Here is a 16,485-nt window from a genome sequence, read left to right as displayed (position 1 = left end):
TGCGTACACCTTGCTGCTCCGGCTTCTGTCCCTCCAGCACCTCATGACAGCAATCATTGATGTGGCCGCTTCCAAGGCTGAGCTCAGGCCAGGGCTTGAGGCAATCCTGATGGCAGCCTCAGTCCATTCCAGGGTACTTGGAATCATCTTCCTACTGGTACGCCTAGCATGGGGAGCACCAGGCTGGGCCTCTGGTTGGGCTCTTCCTGCTTTGCTGTGTTGGGATATCCATAGACTGGGCTCCTACCTTGGTCCCTTCTTCCTAGTTCACTTGGTAATACTTCCCTGAACCCAGATTGCCTGGGGCTCCACATCCACTTACAACCCTTGAACTGCTGTCCATTTCTCCAGCCACTGATGCAGGAAACCCTGGGCACCATGATCTAGCTTCATTTGAGTCTACTTTGCCTCTCATCTCTGTCATCTCTGCCTGTTGGACTGGCTGTCTTAAATACTAATGCCAATCAGAAATGCCTTTTTTAGCTGGGCTGGAACCCATGGCTCGCGGTTAATGAGGGAGCCCTCTCCATCTTCTCTTGTTCCTCTCCTTGGCCCTGCATGTTCCTCTGTGTGCCCATTCTAGTAACGCTTAGCGTGGGCTGTGCTTCCCACTAGACCCTCTATTGGAGTCTTCTCTCCTTTCCTTCGGTTTCTCTTCTGTTGGTTGTGAGGGTTGCTGGGGGTCAGTGGGCAGCAGCCCTTTCCCCAGGGAGCTGATCTCCTAATGTACCAGTGAGGGATGCTGACATTTTAGAGTCAAGTCTACCATGTAAATATGTCCCAGAATATTACGGATCATCCTAGGTCAGCACAATCATCAACCCACAGGATTAACCAGAATCTAAACAACTCTGTCAAAAGTGAAGAAGGAGAAAAGCAGACTCTATTCCTCGTTCTTTTGATTTTAATTCTCCCTCCCATGAAGCAGGCAGGTTTCACCTGAGTACACTCTAGGCTGACCTTTCACAGTCCCTTTCTCAATCCAGCTACCGAAATGACATTGTTTACATCCCTGAACTTGGGTCTGTAAGGTTCCTGCAGATGCAGGGTCCGTTCTGTCTAATCATTTCCTCTTCCTTGGACATGGTTCCTATAGATTTTGCCCAAGGCTGAAATTCCCTCATCCACCTACCCACCCACCCACTCATCCGTCCAGTCACTCAGTTAATGCTTCTGCCAGTTTCTGTGCTGTGCAATGAGAACACCGTGATAAACAAGTCAGACATGGTTTCTTTCCTCAGGGACCCTTGTGCCCTGCCTCTGTCCCCTCAGCACCACTTAGCAGGAGTCACTGATGTGTCCACCTCTGGGCCTGGCCTCATTCTTGTGGGGATGACAGAAAAAAGCAGGGGAGATGGATGATAAACACGTAAACAATAATTAACGCTAGCTGGCTAAGTGTTATATAGGAAATAAATGGGACAGCAAAAGAGAACAGCAAGGAATTAGAGGGGAGACCTCTTTAGAAAGGATGTTGGGAGTAGGCTTTCTGAGGAAGTGACATTTAAGCTGAGATCTGAAGGATATGGTGGAGGGACAAAAATGCGCAGGCAGCAGGAAATAAGATATGCTAAGGCCCTGAGATGGGAAAGAAAATGTGTTCCAGGAATGGAAAGCAGCGTGGCTGAAGTACTGCAAATGAGAACGTGGCATGAAATGAGACTAGGGAGGTAGGCGGGAGACATATTAATGCACAGCTTTTTGGTCATGGTAAAAAAGTTAGAAAGGGAAAAGGCTTAGATAAGGGCTGATGTGATCTGATTTATATTTTTGAAAGATTACTCTAGCTGCTATGGGGACAGTAGATTGGAGAGGGCCCCGTGGAAGCGGGGAGACCAGGTAAGAACTATTGCAGTCTTTCAGCTGAGAGATCTGATGTCATGACACTGGAGACGCATTTTGGATATAGAACAGGAAGATCAGATGTGGTAGGCAAGGAAGACTCCATGTATGACTTCCATGTTTCTGGCTTGAGAAACTGTGTGAATAGCAGTGCCATTAACAGAGATATGGACTGCAAGCAGAGAAGTTTTGGAGTTTGAGGGAGGAAATCCAGACTTGGGCATGTCTATTAGACATCCAAGTGGGTCAAGTAGGCAGTTGGAGAAATGAGGCTGGAGCTCGGAGAAGAGGTTGGGCTGAAGTCAGTTTAATCAGCGCTATCAGCACCTGGAGAATAATGAGACAGGAGGACACTTTCTATCTGCTTCCCTGGCAGCTTTGCACGAGAGCTAAGGACTTCCATGCTGCCTTGAGGAAAGAGGTTGGGGTGTGGGTCCCAGGATGCCCTTCTCATAGGAGCGAGGGCTCTTGGGTTCCTGCAGGATCAGGACCGTGCAGGAGTAGTGATTCAGTTGGGGCAGGGAACTTTCTCTTCTCCACTGGACAAGCCTTTCCTAGGATTGCTCTAAGTTCCATTGATTATTTTTTTGCTTTGCCCTGGAAACACTTTTTATGTAAGCCCTCTCAGAAAGTGACAAATCGTGGAAAAATCCTCTTGGATATGGATTCAGCAAAGGCAGAGATGGCATATCTTGCTCTGTGATGTGGAGGCCGTCCCCAAGGATGCGCCAGAGGCCAAAGAGCTGGAAAATGGATGCAGGTGGCCAGGCTGAGTCATTGCAACTCTCCACTCCTAAGAAACCATACCTAGCTTCACGTGATATGGAGGGAGGGCAGAGGGGGGGCACTCAGATGTGTCTGACAACCAAAGCAGTTAGGGAAGAATTGGACAAGGAGGAGAAATGTTATTTCTCTGGAGCGGGAGAACACAGTGTGCTTCTCCCACCAGGAGGAATTTTCCTGCCTAGGGCTCCATTCTCTCCCATGGCTGAGCTCTCTGGGATAGAACACTGTGACTTGACCCCAGGGACCCTCCAGTGGAGGTTCCTGCTGCTATCATTCTTGACTTTATAGGACACAATTGGGGAAGCAGAGTCCTGCCCCTGTTCCCATATGCAGAGCTTCCTGAGCTACTTCTCCAGGGATGAAATGCCTGCTTCTGCTCCTCATTTCTTTGATTTATTTCTCCCCACTTCCCCCCCACCCTGGTCTCCTTTCTTACATCTTTATTTCCCAACTCTACCTCACAATGGAATGAAGTGGTGTGTAGGGCCTGACGCGGTTGACCATAGCTGTAGAATGTTGATGGTGGGAACAGAAAGTGAGGAAAGAGCAGAGAAGCTTCTGTGCACCTTGACCCAAGAAGGTACCTCTCCAAGCTCCAAGGTTGCAATCCTCAGTAATCAAGGAGAAGGCACAGGGTGCAGATGAACTTCTGGTGGGCCAAGAGAAGAGGGGCAGCTGTCTCCATGGGCACATTTGCTACAAGACCACATTTTTCTTTTTCCATTTTTTTCTTTTTCTTTCTTTCTTTCTTTCTTTTTTTTTTCCCCCTGTGTCCCGGCGCTTGAGGATAGAACCTGCTGGTACCGAAGACATGACGCCAAGGGGGCTGGAGCCCTTTCCCTCTACCTCCGTACATTACGCGGACCGGGACCGCACGCCCGATCCCCGCCAAGAAAAGGAGGGTAAGACCACTTTTAAGGTGGCCTGTTGACAGGACAGTTGTCAGGATTATAAAGAAGAGAGATTAATGGAAGCAATGTGGAAAGCACAAGCATCAACGAGGAGAGATGGTAGTCAACATGTGGCCCTGGCGGTCCTTCTTCCTCACTACCCTCTCCCATCCCCAGGTGCTTCTCCCTAAGGTTAAAAGCTATCCCCCTCTGGGGATGAGACAATGTAGGGAGCCAAGGCAATGGCTGTTGAAAATGCAGTCACAGAGGTCTCTCAGGGGCGTCTAGTGGCCCAGGAGTGGCGGACACAGGAGCTCTGGATGCCTCCCCCTTTCTTTTTTCTCCACTCCTTATGAGTTTTATGGAGTTAGCACAACAACCCTGGACAAACACTCCAATGGCTTCTCATCTTTCTCAGAGTAAAATCCAAAGTTCTTATCACTAACCTAAGACCCTTCGTGACTTGGTCTCCCACTGCTTCTCCTACTACTTTCTCCCTGTTCACTCTATTCCAGCCACACTGGCCTCCTTGCTGTTCCTTGACGATGCCGGCACGTTACGCCTCAGGGTCTTTGCATTTGCTGTTCCCTCAGCTTGGAAAGCTTTTCTGAGACCTGTGTGGCTCACTCCCTCATTCAGGCTGCTGTTCAAATGCTACCTTAACAGAAAAGCTTTCTCCAGGCATCCTCCCTAAATCAGACACCTCCCTCAGTCACCTCTCCATCCCTTACCATGCTTAATTTCTCTTCGTAGCTCTTTATCATCCTGTAACATATTACATATCTTTCTGTTTGTTTCTTGTCTGTCTTTCCCTGCATGAATGTAACTATTCACTACTGCATTCTCAAAGCCTAAGACAGCATCTGGCACATGTAGGAATTCAATAAATATTTGTTGGGTGAGTGAATGAATGACTAAATCTGATGGAAGTAGAGGTTTGGGTGACTCGCTAGCATTGACATGTAATCTGCACAGTGAATGTTTGTCACAGTTATCAACATTTTCTTCAAATTAAATCCATTTTCTAGTAATCTTGTCTCATCAGTGCAAGAGACCTCCTCAGTGTTGGGCCGAGAGCCAGGCTATTCCTGGAAAGATTTGCAGGACAGGCCAGCAGGGTGATGCTCGAGCTGGGCCCCTGAGGCCTGAGAAGAGGGCCAAAGCACTCCTGGGACTTTCATGATGATGTCACACTTATTTGGATTTCCACGGAAGGAAGCCTGGGCTATGTCCCTCTCTGTGGATGAAGTGGAGGGAAGGGATGTATTAGTCAGGGTTCTCCAGAGAAACAGAACCAACAGGACACACACACACACATAAGTTTATATATTATTTATCTATCTATCATCTATCTATCTATCTATCTATCTATCTATCTATCTATCTATCTATCATCTATATATCGAGAGGTATCAGAAAGCTGTTTGGAGCACAGACAGGAGATGGGTAAGACTGGAAAGGGGGAGTCAGTTAAGAGGAAAGAATGGGAGATGAGAGAGGTATAGATTTGAAGAAAGAGAAATTGAAGGAGTGTCAGCTGAAGACCCCTGCCTCAGTAGAGTAGATGCAGAGGCTATCCTGAAAATGCTGAGGTTGGCAAAGGAAGTTTGCGGGGTTTGAAGGGAGAAGATAAGGGCAGCCTGTTGGCCAGAGAAGTGGGGAGACTCCTGGGCTGAATGAGGAGCTACAGGAAGGCTCCCTGGTAGATGGAGAGTGTGACTCACAGTGGGGTCAAACTTCCCCCGTAAGTAAGCCTCCTGCAGCCCTCGTTGGCAAAGGGTGTGGGGATCAGGGAACAGGGGACCAGGAGTCAAGAGAGCCAGAGGGTGCTGGCTGACGTGCATTGGGGGACCTGGGAGAGGTCCAGAGCCTGGAGGTTATCTGGGAGCTCCAGGGCAGGCTGGGCAGAAACAGGGAGATATGAGGTTGGACTGGAGGCTGCTCTCTCCAAGGGGGAGTCCACAGCCAGAGGAAGCGGCAGGGGTTCCTCATGGTGACCACGTCTTCAGGTCCTTGTAGATGCTCGTCCCTGGTCTGGAACAGCCCTGCCCCTGATGTATCCTTGCAGTGGCAGCCCCAGGCTCTCCTCTTTCCCTGACCGCTCAGGTGGAGACAGTCATCTCCTTCTCAGCACTTCCAGCGCCTGGACTTGCTTCCTCACAGCACTTTTCAGGCTGGATTGAAGGTGACCCTATCCATCTCCTCCTCCCATTCTCCACATCCCCCAACATGGGGCTGTGACTTCTTGAGGGGACAGGCTTAAGTCTTGCTCATTTGTGGAGCCCCTGAGCCTGGCACAGCTGGTCACAGCCCTCTGGGGTTGTTCAAATAACTATGTCCTGAAATGGGGCTCTCCTGACTATCGGTTTATGCCCAGGACCCCAAGTGAGAGTAAGCGGAGGGGCCGTGGTGGGAGGCTGGATGTCTCCTCTCCTTCACCCTTTGCTTTCCTTCTTCCCTCCCTCCTTCCCTCTCTCCCTCCCTCCCTCCTTTCCTTCCTTCCTTTTTTTTTTTCTTCCTTCCTTTTTAAACTTGAAGTATAGTTGCTTTACAATATTGTATTCGTTTCAGGTGTACAGCGTAGTGATTCAGTATTTTTACAGATAATACTCCGTTTAAAGTTATTACAAGATAATGGCTATAATTCCTGTGCTGTACAATCTATCCTTGTTGCTTATCTATTTTATACATATTCCCTCTTCTTTCTTTCCTCCTTCCTAACCCTGGCTCTTCCATATTCTGTTCTGGGGAAAAGTGATAGAACGATCCAGACCGGAGAGTAGGGTCAAACGTACAAGGTCCGAGCAGCCTCCAGCCCCCAGCACCCCAGCGCGTTCAAGCTCACACCTGCCTGCCACGGGGCCCAAGGCTCGTCCAGGTGGCCGAGGGAGGGCAGCGCCACGCAGAGAAGCGGCAGCCCCAGCGACGGACGGCAGGGGGCGCCGCCAGGCCTGTCGCCCGGGCGCGTATACCGTCGCCTCCCAGCCTCCACCCCCAGGTGATTTCAGACTGGGTTTGGAGCAGTATCGCAGACGGGGTGCTTACGCGGGGGGCTTGCGCTGCCACTCCCTGGCTGTGTAATCTAGTGCTGCCTACAATCTTAGTTTTCATAGCTATAAAATGGGGATAGTATAAGACCATAAAATGTGAAAGTGTTCTCAAAGCGCTTTCACATCTGTCACTGTTAGAGGCTGGCTGTCCCTAAGACTTATATTTCCCGATTTACAGCCTAATAACTTTTGCATCCATCAAACATGTTTGACAGAGCTAAGGGTGAAAAGTTCTCCTTGGGGTGGCCTGCTGCTCTGAGGACAGTAAGTTCTCCACCAACTACTGTAAACACTGTTGGCCTGACTCCTGCCTGGGCTTTTTATTACGTGGTGCCGGTGCAGTAGAGAGGGGATTGCGGGCAGCAAAAAGGAATGAAAAGTTGCTCCCCTGACCCTTCTCAAGAGTCCTTTGTTTAGTCAACAGGTATTTATTTATTTATTTATTTTTATTTTTTGGTACGCGGGCCTCTCACTGCTGTGACCTCTCCCCCTGCGGAGCACAGGCTCCGGACGCGCAGGCCCAGCGGCCATGGCTCACGGGCCTAGCCGCTCCGCGGCATGTGGGATCTTCCCGGACCGGGGCACAAACCCGTGTCCCCTGCATCGGCAGGCGGACTCTCAACCACTGCGCCACCAGGGAAGCCCAACAGGTATTTATTGAGCACCTATTATTTGTCAGGCTGTTCCAGGGACTGGGGATACAGTGGTGAGCCAGATAGCATGGAAGTTCCGGACCTTTATTTACCTTTGAAGTCTTGACTAATCCTGCCCTAGATTAGTTTCAGGTTTGCCTAAACCAGGGACCAGAGGCCTCTGCCCCTCCACCCTTAATCCCAGCCCCTGCCCTCTGTTAATGACAGCCTTAGAGGAGCTCTGTTCCCCAGGGCAAAATGTCAGGCTCAGCAATGCCAAGGCTTCTGAAGGCCAGAGGTGACACCTCCTCCCGCCCATCTCCCCCCAACAGCTTCCTTGGGGATTTTTACCCTCATAAAGAATGGTGAGCTCTGGGCTCTGTCAGGCATGGGTTGTCCTCAGAGTCTGGCTGGCCTCAGCCAGAGCAAAGTGTGGCTGAGTTTGGGCTGCTTCCCTCTGCCCCTCCTCTACCACGCTCTCAGAGAACTCAGTCTCTCTCTAATTCCCCAGCCTCAACCCTGGGCGCCAGCTTGAGCCTTCCTGAAATTTCCCAGTTGCTGGTTGTCTCTGACTGTGTCCAAGTTTGTAATCCCCAGGGTCCCGCTTTTGCTCAGAGCTCAGGAGCCCAGGTCTAGAGCACCTGAGGAGTGAAACCATGGCTGATGATCTTTGGGGATCCCCAAAGCACCCTGCTGGGGTGGAGGCAGCCCAGGCCCCAGGATGGCACAGAAAGGCCTGGAGTCTTGTCTCCCTGCACCTACTTGTTTGCTGTGTAATGTAAGTCACTTTTCTTCTCTGGGCTCAGGTTACTTGTTTGTTCATCCATCCATCCAATAAGCCTTTTGACTACTCGCCGTCTCCTGGCACTGTTGGCTGAAGTCTCAGCCCCTTGTCATGGCGTTTAAGGCCCCTCATCGTCTGAGCCATCTAGGAGGGAGCTGGACGAGAGCTTTTGCTTCCTGAACTGCTCTGGTCTGCCCTGACTGCCCAGTCCTTCACACACCACACCTGGAGCCACAGCTGGTCTCCCGGGCCAGGGGCACACTCAGGGCACCTGAGTACAGAGAAGCTCTGTCTTTCCTAGCATTTCTTGGGAATTCTGGCTGCCTGGTGCTAAAAGACCTGAGGGTTTGGGGACGGTCTCTCAGTCCCTGAATTCAGGTCTAACCTTGGGGGTGGGGAGGGGCACAGAGAAGCAGGTTATAATGAGAACCAGCTGACCTGGAGAGGTCAGCATGGACAGCTCTGCATGGACAGCCCAGGGAAGAAAAGGAAAGGTGGGAGGAGAAGGAGTTCTGTAGGAGCCGAAACCAGGAGAGACCAGGAAGTGGTCATGGGCAGGTTGACTTGACTCAGGACTGGGGACTTGAGTTTGCTGCTGCCTTGGTGGCCAGACTTTAGGGGAGAGACAGCCTGGACAAGTTGGGTGTGTGTCCTGTTCCGTTCACTTGACTGCAGTGCTTAGTTCAGGTTATGGCATGTCGCTCAAGAGACATCTATCAGAGTAAACTCCATGACGAACAAGAGCTTTGGGGAAGAGACTTGATCTGTTCCCATTGGACTTGCATCTGGGAAGATGAAGGCTTGAAGTTGCTGGGAGTCATTTTCCCTTAGCTGTGAAATCTGAAATTGAAGTCAACAAGGAGGAGCAGAGCAGAGGCAGAGCTCAGATGCCATCATTTGAGCCCCTTACGATGCTTTGCCTACAGCTGCCCATCCCTGGGGCTTTTTAGTTTCATGGGCCCTTTTTTTGCTTGAACTAATTAGATCTGTGTGTGTATGTATGTGTGTTTTAATCACTTGCAACCAAAAAAGTCCTACCCAATATAGAGCCCATGATAAAATTCATCTTTATAAAGACCAAAGTGATGGGGGATGATTCTTCAAGAGATCATTAGAACTCAGTCCCACAGTGACTCAGTGGCGCTCATCAGCTAACGACTGCTGTCTTGTGCTGCGTCAGGTGAGGCCCCACTGATCCAGAGACCGGCAGCCTCGGGGCCTCAGGAGAGCTGTTTTATAGGTCCAAGTGAGGCAGGCCCAGAGCCTGTCCACCTGGACACCATTGCACCTGCCTTGTGCCACTTGTGTTACTGTCTGGCTACTGTCTACAGCCCAAGGTAAGTCTGCTCACATAGTCCCAGGGAAAAGGGATTAATCAGACACCAGTCTGGGACTTAATCTCTTGGCAGGCACACCTGGGGAGGGGTTGTGTGCTTCTGAAGGTCCCACTTAGAAGCACAGGCTGGGAGAGAAACTCTGTGTTCCTCTGATGTCCTTCATCACAGCAGTCATGGAGTTGTCACTCCTTCATTATGACTTAACCTTCTGACAGCTCTTCCCCAAATGGATTTCTGGGTCTTGACCTGGAAAAGTGGGACATAGACAGGGAGCCAGGGCCTCTGGACTGCAGAGGTCTCCAAATGTAGCAGGTGCACATGAAGATGGGCTAGAACTGAATACTAGAACAGACCATGTAAAATTTTCAGTTTTCTGGATTTACACTCAGCAGAATTTAAGTTACCTCAAGAGTAAATAGTCTATAGTTCCCATTCAGAGGAGAACTTTGTTGTCTTCAACAATTTTTTTTGCTGCCTGCATAAATGAGCCTAACTTTTATATGTTCCAATTTTCATATAACTTTCAATTGTGTAACTACACATTGATACCTTGAAACTGGTACTTCATCTATCAGCTGGGGGGATTTGTGTTCCCTTTTGGTGGCCACTTGCTACCTGCTGCTGCTAGGGGATGAAAGCCTGGGTCTCTACCTTGGGGTGGAGGTACAGGAAATGTGTATGGCAGAGTTGGTCTCATTTCCCGCAATGTGCCAAGGGGACCCCAAATTCCCTGGATACCTGGGGCCTGGAGCTTGCCTGTTGACATCAGATTGATGAACAGGGTGGGTGCTTCCATCTCCCCTCTCCCCTCCTGTGGTCCTTGCATCTGGTGGGGGTGGGGAAGGAGTTCAGTGGCTGGTGGTTCTAGGTGATGGCAAAGGTGGTCTTCTGGCTGGAAATGGTGGAGATTTTGCCCATCTGTAGTAGCGGAGAAGATGAGGGTGGAGAAGGATGTTGGAATCACAGAATAGGAGCTACAGCCTGGGCCTCTCCAGGCCCCATGGAGCAACAGGGGGGATGCCCGTGAAGGCTTCTTGCACCTGCCAGGACCCAAAGCAGGCATAATGCGTGTGATTTTTTTGCACATGTAAAACTGATATGTTTAATTACCCCTTACATTATTGTTTTCCTGCGGAGACCCAGTTACAAAGATTATCACTAGAGGGCAGGAGAGACTTCAGTGAGAGAGCAGGCTTCCAGCCAGGGCCACCACTTCTCCCATAGACTGGGGCTGAGCTGCCTAAAGCTTTCCCATTCATACAGAAAATGAGAATGTGTGTGACGCACTGGGGTAAACTGAAGGGGACTTGGGGACACATATTTGGGCTTAGTGGGAAAATGCATATCATTTTTTTCATGTTTTGAAATTATAGTAAGATACAAAGTAAAAGAAAATAGTAATACTGAATTTGTATAAAATTCTAAATAAAATTATTTCAAATATTTTACGGTTAAACATGAGCTGCCTTCCACTAACATCTCTTTTTATATCTAATTTTAAACTGAAATGGAAACATGAAACTTCTGATCAAGATTTTTAATTATTTCTTTAAATTCTTGATAATCATCATTGACAAGAAAATTCATTCGTACAATCTGGTGATAAACCATTAAAAACAACTTTATAGCCACTAAAAAATTTATAGCAGTTGAAATTACATTTAAAGACTTTAAGCTTTTTCTCACCTTCCATTGACTAATGCAGTGTTGAAATTTCTTGTGATAAGGCATTGGATTTAACATCCATCAAATCTCTTGGATTTGAGTGTACTGAAATAATGCTGAAGCATTAATTAGCAGAATACACATGCATTTTTAGAGAAGTCACCTTGCAGCCAGCCCGGATGTAACTAAAAAAAGTTCAGCTGCTGCAAAAGATAAGAAGCAGCCCATATACATAGAGTAACCATTGTCCTGATTAGTCCTGAAGGGTTCTGATTTATGTCTTCTGACCTGACATGACTATTCATAGCACCTCCTTTCACTCAAAGAAAACCGAAACCAAAAAACAAAACTGCATCAGTTTGGTGCTGATACATATAACATGGACAGATCTCAGAAACATTAACCTGAGTGAAAGAAGCCAGACACAGAAAAGTGCATGTTGTATGATTGATTTCATTTATTTGAAATTCTAGAACAGGCACAACAAATTTGTAGTGATGGAAAGCAGATGAATAGTTGTCTGGGGCAGCGCTGAGGGTGACGTGGGAGATGACTGCAAAGGGCTAGGTAGGAAATGTAGGCAAGGTTTTCTATCTAGGTTGTGGCAGTGGTCACCCTGGTAGATCACCTACTTATACATCTGTCAAAACTCATAGTACTGTATAATAAAAATAGGTGCCTTTTATTGCATATAAATGATACTTATTAAGTGGATTTAAAAAAAGAACGTGTACCAGTTTGGACAATAAATTATATGGCTTCTGTACATATGCCTGAAGAGAGAGATTCAGGGCTGCCATCTGATGCTGGGCCCGCCAGGAGCTCCCTCCTGCTCTCCTTCCTCCGCCCCTGCCCCCTTGGTGGGCACTCTGTGGTCCCTGGGCACGTGGGACACACTCCTCTTGGTGCACAGCAGGCAGTGGCACGCTCTGCAGCTGGTGGCTGGGGGACGTGTGCAGGGGGTGGAGGCCCCGTTCTCTGGCTGGGGGAAGATCAGTGTCCTTGTGCCTAAGGGGGCTTGCTTGAAGGGGGCGGCCCTCCAAGGAGCTGTAGGCCAGGCTCTCCCCAGGAGTGACCAGCCCACGTGCTCCAGGTCCCCGAGCACGCCGGGGCTGCGGACATCACACCACTTTGCTGCACACCTGTGGCCCACTGGAGGCACGCCTACTAGAAAGCTTTGGCCTCGTGAGGGTGCCTATGCCAGTCCCTAAGGCTTACTCCTGAGGCTGGAGTCAGAAATGGGGAAGATCTGTGTAAAGGAAATAAATGAACGCCCACTTCTTGGCCCCAGGAAGAAGAAGAAGAATGAGAAGGGGAGGGAGGAGAGACAAGAGAGCAGTCAGACACTTGGGTCTTAAATCCCCTTTCTGGACTTTGGTCTAGAGCGGGTGTCGGCACACTTTTCTGTAAAGGGCTAGATACGTGTTTTAGGCTTTTGGGTTGTCCCATCTCTGTTGCAACCACTAAACTCTGCCCTGTCGTTTGAAAGCAGCCATGGACAACATGAAAGTGAATGACTGTGGTCGCATTCCAATACAACTTTATTTATGGACGCTGAAATTTGAATTCATGTAATTTTTATGTGTCACAAAATGTAATTCTTCTTTTGAGTTTTTCCAGCCATTTAAAAATGGAGAAAACATTCTTAGCTTACAGGCCTTACAAAACAGATGGTGGGCTGGAATTGGCTGGCTGGACACAGCTTGCCAGTTGCTGGTCTGGAGAGGTGTGTTTCATATGGGGATCCTGAGGGTGCAGGGCTTCCGGAAAAGGGATGGCTTTTGGATTTCTGGCTTTCAACATAGTTAAAGAGGCCATGACCTTTAGCTTTATTGAGATGTTCTCTCAGCTCCTGTTTGTTTTGCACCTAAACCAGAAGTTCTCTCTCAGCCCCTGAAGAACTTTCCCCAACCATAATACACAAATGTTATTATTTGACTTTCAGTCATTTGATTTGGACTTTCAAATAAGTTTTCAGAAATCATCTGGCGTGACAAATTAAAATAAAAGAGGGCCATAAATTGACATAGAAATGTGTTAGGAACCAAAGGTTATGAGGAACCAAATTCTGTGTTTTGAGGTCTATACCAAGGTGTGTGTGGGGTGACTCCCTGAATAAAGTCCAGGGCGGGGGCCCCTTCAGGTACCATTATAGGGAACTAATTCGACACTGGACCAAGAGTCCACTGTAGTCACTGCCCCTCGCACCTAGAGTAGGCAGGCCTGGTAAGCAGCGTCCCTGTGGGAAGGGCCAGGTTAGGGCCTGTTTCTGGGCATGCGTGATACTTAACACCTGCATGCCTTTAGCTCCGCTTGCATTCACAGGCGTCCTCAGCCAGCTCCGCTTTGCTTCCTGCCTCCTCCTTCCTGGGCCCCACGTCTTACTCTCATTCTGCGCCCCTGGATCCTTTCTTTCCTTATTCCCTTTTCCCCCTCCTTGTCACTTGCACGGTCATTTGGGTTTTGTTCTCGGGCCTTTCCTGACATCAGGAGTTGGTGCCCTAGGGCGGTGCTGTGGCATAGCTCTTGTCCCTCCCCAACCCTGTCCCTTGGGGGGGTCTCCTGCGCCCACTGTTTGTGAATTATGTGAGAGAAAATGGCAGTTTGGCTCAGGAATAGTGAAGCTGGATAGCATCCCTGGCTCCCTTCACTTGCTCCTCCGTTGGAAGTCAGCCTACAGAGTCCTGCTCCCAGGACGGTGTGGCCATCGGTGGGCTGGCCGCCCTGACCTCTTCTTCCCGCCCTCCCTCTGTCCTTTGCGTCACTAATTATCTTCTCTGTATAGTTAATAGATTATAATTGTGGGTTCTCAGGCCTGCCTCCCCTCAGGGGCTGGTCTGGGCTGTGTGTGTCCCTCCAGGACCTAAAACAGGGCCAGGCCCAGAGTGGGCCTTGGTAATACTTGTTGGCTGGAATTGAATTGGCAGTTCGCTAGCGGGACCTATCCAGTCTGGCTGGAACCTGGGAGCTTGAGCCAGCCCCTGCTGCCTGTCCTCAAGGGACCTCAGTCACGGAGGATGCCTGTGGGTCACTTACTCCAGAACATTCTCCTGTGTCGACTAACAGGGCATCCAGGGGCGAGGAGGGTTGGGGACCTAGGAGGGAGCCCTGTAACACCACAGGGCAGGGAGGGACGCAGACGGGGACAAGGTCAAGGCTACAGAAAGGGACTTTGGCAGGAGCATTGCCATGGGGTGGGGGCAGAGAGAGAGAAAGCAGAGATCGGGGTAGTGAGATCTGTGCCCCACACTTGGTCCTGCTTTCCTGCTGGGGCCCTGCCCTGCTGGAGAGAGAAGCTGGTTGCCTCTCCCAGGGAGAATCAGGCCTCGCAGGCAGGAGTTTAAGAGCTCCGTCAGCATCCCCAGGATCTAATTATGGAAGCTGGGGACCCAGGCTCTTACCTCTGCTGTGGTCTGTTGAGAGGGAGTCTCAACTCTCAGGCTGCCTTTGCTGAGGGCTCTAGGGGATAACTGCTGTGGGAAAGGGCAATTTTGGGCGGCAGGAAGGGGATTTCTCTGAGGCCCGGTATTTTGTGGATCGAGTGGAGGCACCTGGGAGGCTTTGGAAAATTGGTGGGTGGAACCACGCAGCTTGGCCCTCTGTGGCGCTGGCCTGAGCTGCGGCTGCTGCTTTCATCTTTACCGTGTTTGTTCTTTCCTTCACAAAGGACAATAAAAGGAGAGCTTCTAGCATCAGGCTCTGCATAGACACTGACGGGAAGCTCACAGCCTAGAGCGTGGAGGGGGATGGACTTGTCAGGTAATGTACGCTTTAATAAGGAACTGCACAGAACGACGAGGTGGGGCTCAGGAGGCAGCGTCCAACTCTGCCCGGAGGTGGGGCTCGTGGGGACGCCTTCCGGGAGCAAATGGCACTTTTGCAGAAGTGGGTGTGGAGGTGGGAGGATGGTCATTTTCAACAGCATTTGCAAAGGAGTGGCTGTGAGAGAGAGCTCTCGTCCTTCCCTTCAGGCAGTCAGGACGCTTTGCCACAGTGCTTGGGAGGGGAATCCAGGATGTTCTTTTAGGAACTCCTAAGGGGTCCACCATGAGGGGTATGGTCAGCCCTGGAGTGGGGTCTGAAAGAGTTAAATACTGTTGGCCTCCACTAAAGCTTCCAGGAAGGAGACTGCTGGCTGCCAGCCCTGGGTGTGCATTCTATCCTTCCAGTCTAGGGGGGGCTCTGCAGTCCCCCCACCCCTTCCTCTACCTCCCCTCAGCCCCAACTGCAGCCCCTAGAGAAAGCCTTGGAGTATGAGACTGAGGCTCAAAACAAGGCCCCTGGGTGTGACAGCCGTGGTAGTGGCCGCCACCGGGGTTAGATTGTGGGTGTCTGTGGACCCACCAGATACCCACAATCTATTGTTTTTAAAATTATTATTAAATAAATAATTAATTAATATAAAAATGAAATTTATATTAATTTTTATTTTATATCGGAGTATGCTTGATTTACAATGTTCTGTTAGTTTCAGGTGTACAGCAAAGGGATTCAGTTATACAGATACATATATCCATTCTTTTTCAGATTCTTTTCCCACATAAGTTATTACAGAATATTGAATGGAGTGCCCTGTGCTGTACAGTAGGTCCTTGTTTATTATCTATTTTACATATAGTAGTGTGTATATGTTAAATCCCAGGCTCCTGATTTATCCCTCCCCATCCCCTCTCCCCTTTGGTAACTGTAAGTTTGCCCTTTATGTTTGTGAGTCTGTCTCTGTCTTGTGAATAGGTTCATTTGTATCATTTTTTTAGATTCTACATAGAAGTGATATCACATGGTATTTGTCTTTCTCTGTCTGACTTACTTCACTTAGCATGATAATCTCTAGGTCCATCCATGTTGCAAATGGCAATATTTCATTCTTTCCAGCTTCCACTTAACACCCGAGTCTGCTCCGGTCTCATGGCTTCCAGTGTGTTCACCAGGATATCCCCTGGGAAACTTGATCCCCATTCAGGTGTTGGAGGAACTTAATAGCATCAAGACTTGATTTTTCTTCCAGGAATGGATGATTTAGGGATGTTGGCTCCCATGTTGGCAGAATGGAGACTGGACTTATTGAAGCTTGAGAAGTTTTAAAGAATGTTAGTAGCTGAAAATACTTCAGAATTCTTGCCCTGGACATCTCAAATCGGGATATGCAACGCTGTGCCAAGTTAGGATAAATATGGACCATCTTCCTGGAGCATCAATTTGATGTGAATTATCTGTGGGCAATACCACTCCCACGTATGTTTATTAAAACAAATATACATATAGGAATAGAATGCAAACTTCGCATAAATGTTTAAGAGAATGGGGAGCCCTGACAGAAACCTTGAGTTTCAGAAACATATTCAGGCTCTCCTCCCAGACCCTTGGGATTTGCATTCTTTCCTCTGCTCTGAGTATTGTCCCTCTCTCCACCTTTTACAAATGCCAAAACTACGTCCAGAGAGGTGGGTCAGTTAGTTACTCGCCTAAGTGATACCGCAGAATGGGAGGTGGGTGTGT

The 16,485-nt window shown here is 49.2% G+C and overlaps 1 non-coding gene across 1 annotated transcript; it reads right to left on the bottom strand.

Annotated features, from left to right (window-relative positions):
- Positions 1–3,395: 3,395 nt before the first annotated feature.
- LOC113625251 (small nucleolar RNA SNORA57) lies at positions 3,396–3,530 on the bottom strand. Its single transcript, XR_003434590.1, has one exon. It is a non-coding gene; the product is annotated as a small nucleolar RNA SNORA57 (small nucleolar RNA).
- Between the last annotated feature and the right edge of the window lie 12,955 nt (positions 3,531–16,485).

Source organism: Aethalodelphis obliquidens, unplaced genomic scaffold (genome assembly GCF_003676395.1).
Source record: "Aethalodelphis obliquidens isolate GAN/ISIS:26980383/991018 unplaced genomic scaffold, ASM367639v1 scaffold14, whole genome shotgun sequence".
NCBI classification, from domain to species: Eukaryota; Metazoa; Chordata; class Mammalia; order Artiodactyla; family Delphinidae; genus Aethalodelphis; species Aethalodelphis obliquidens.
This window is presented reverse-complemented; position numbering and strand designations above follow the sequence as displayed.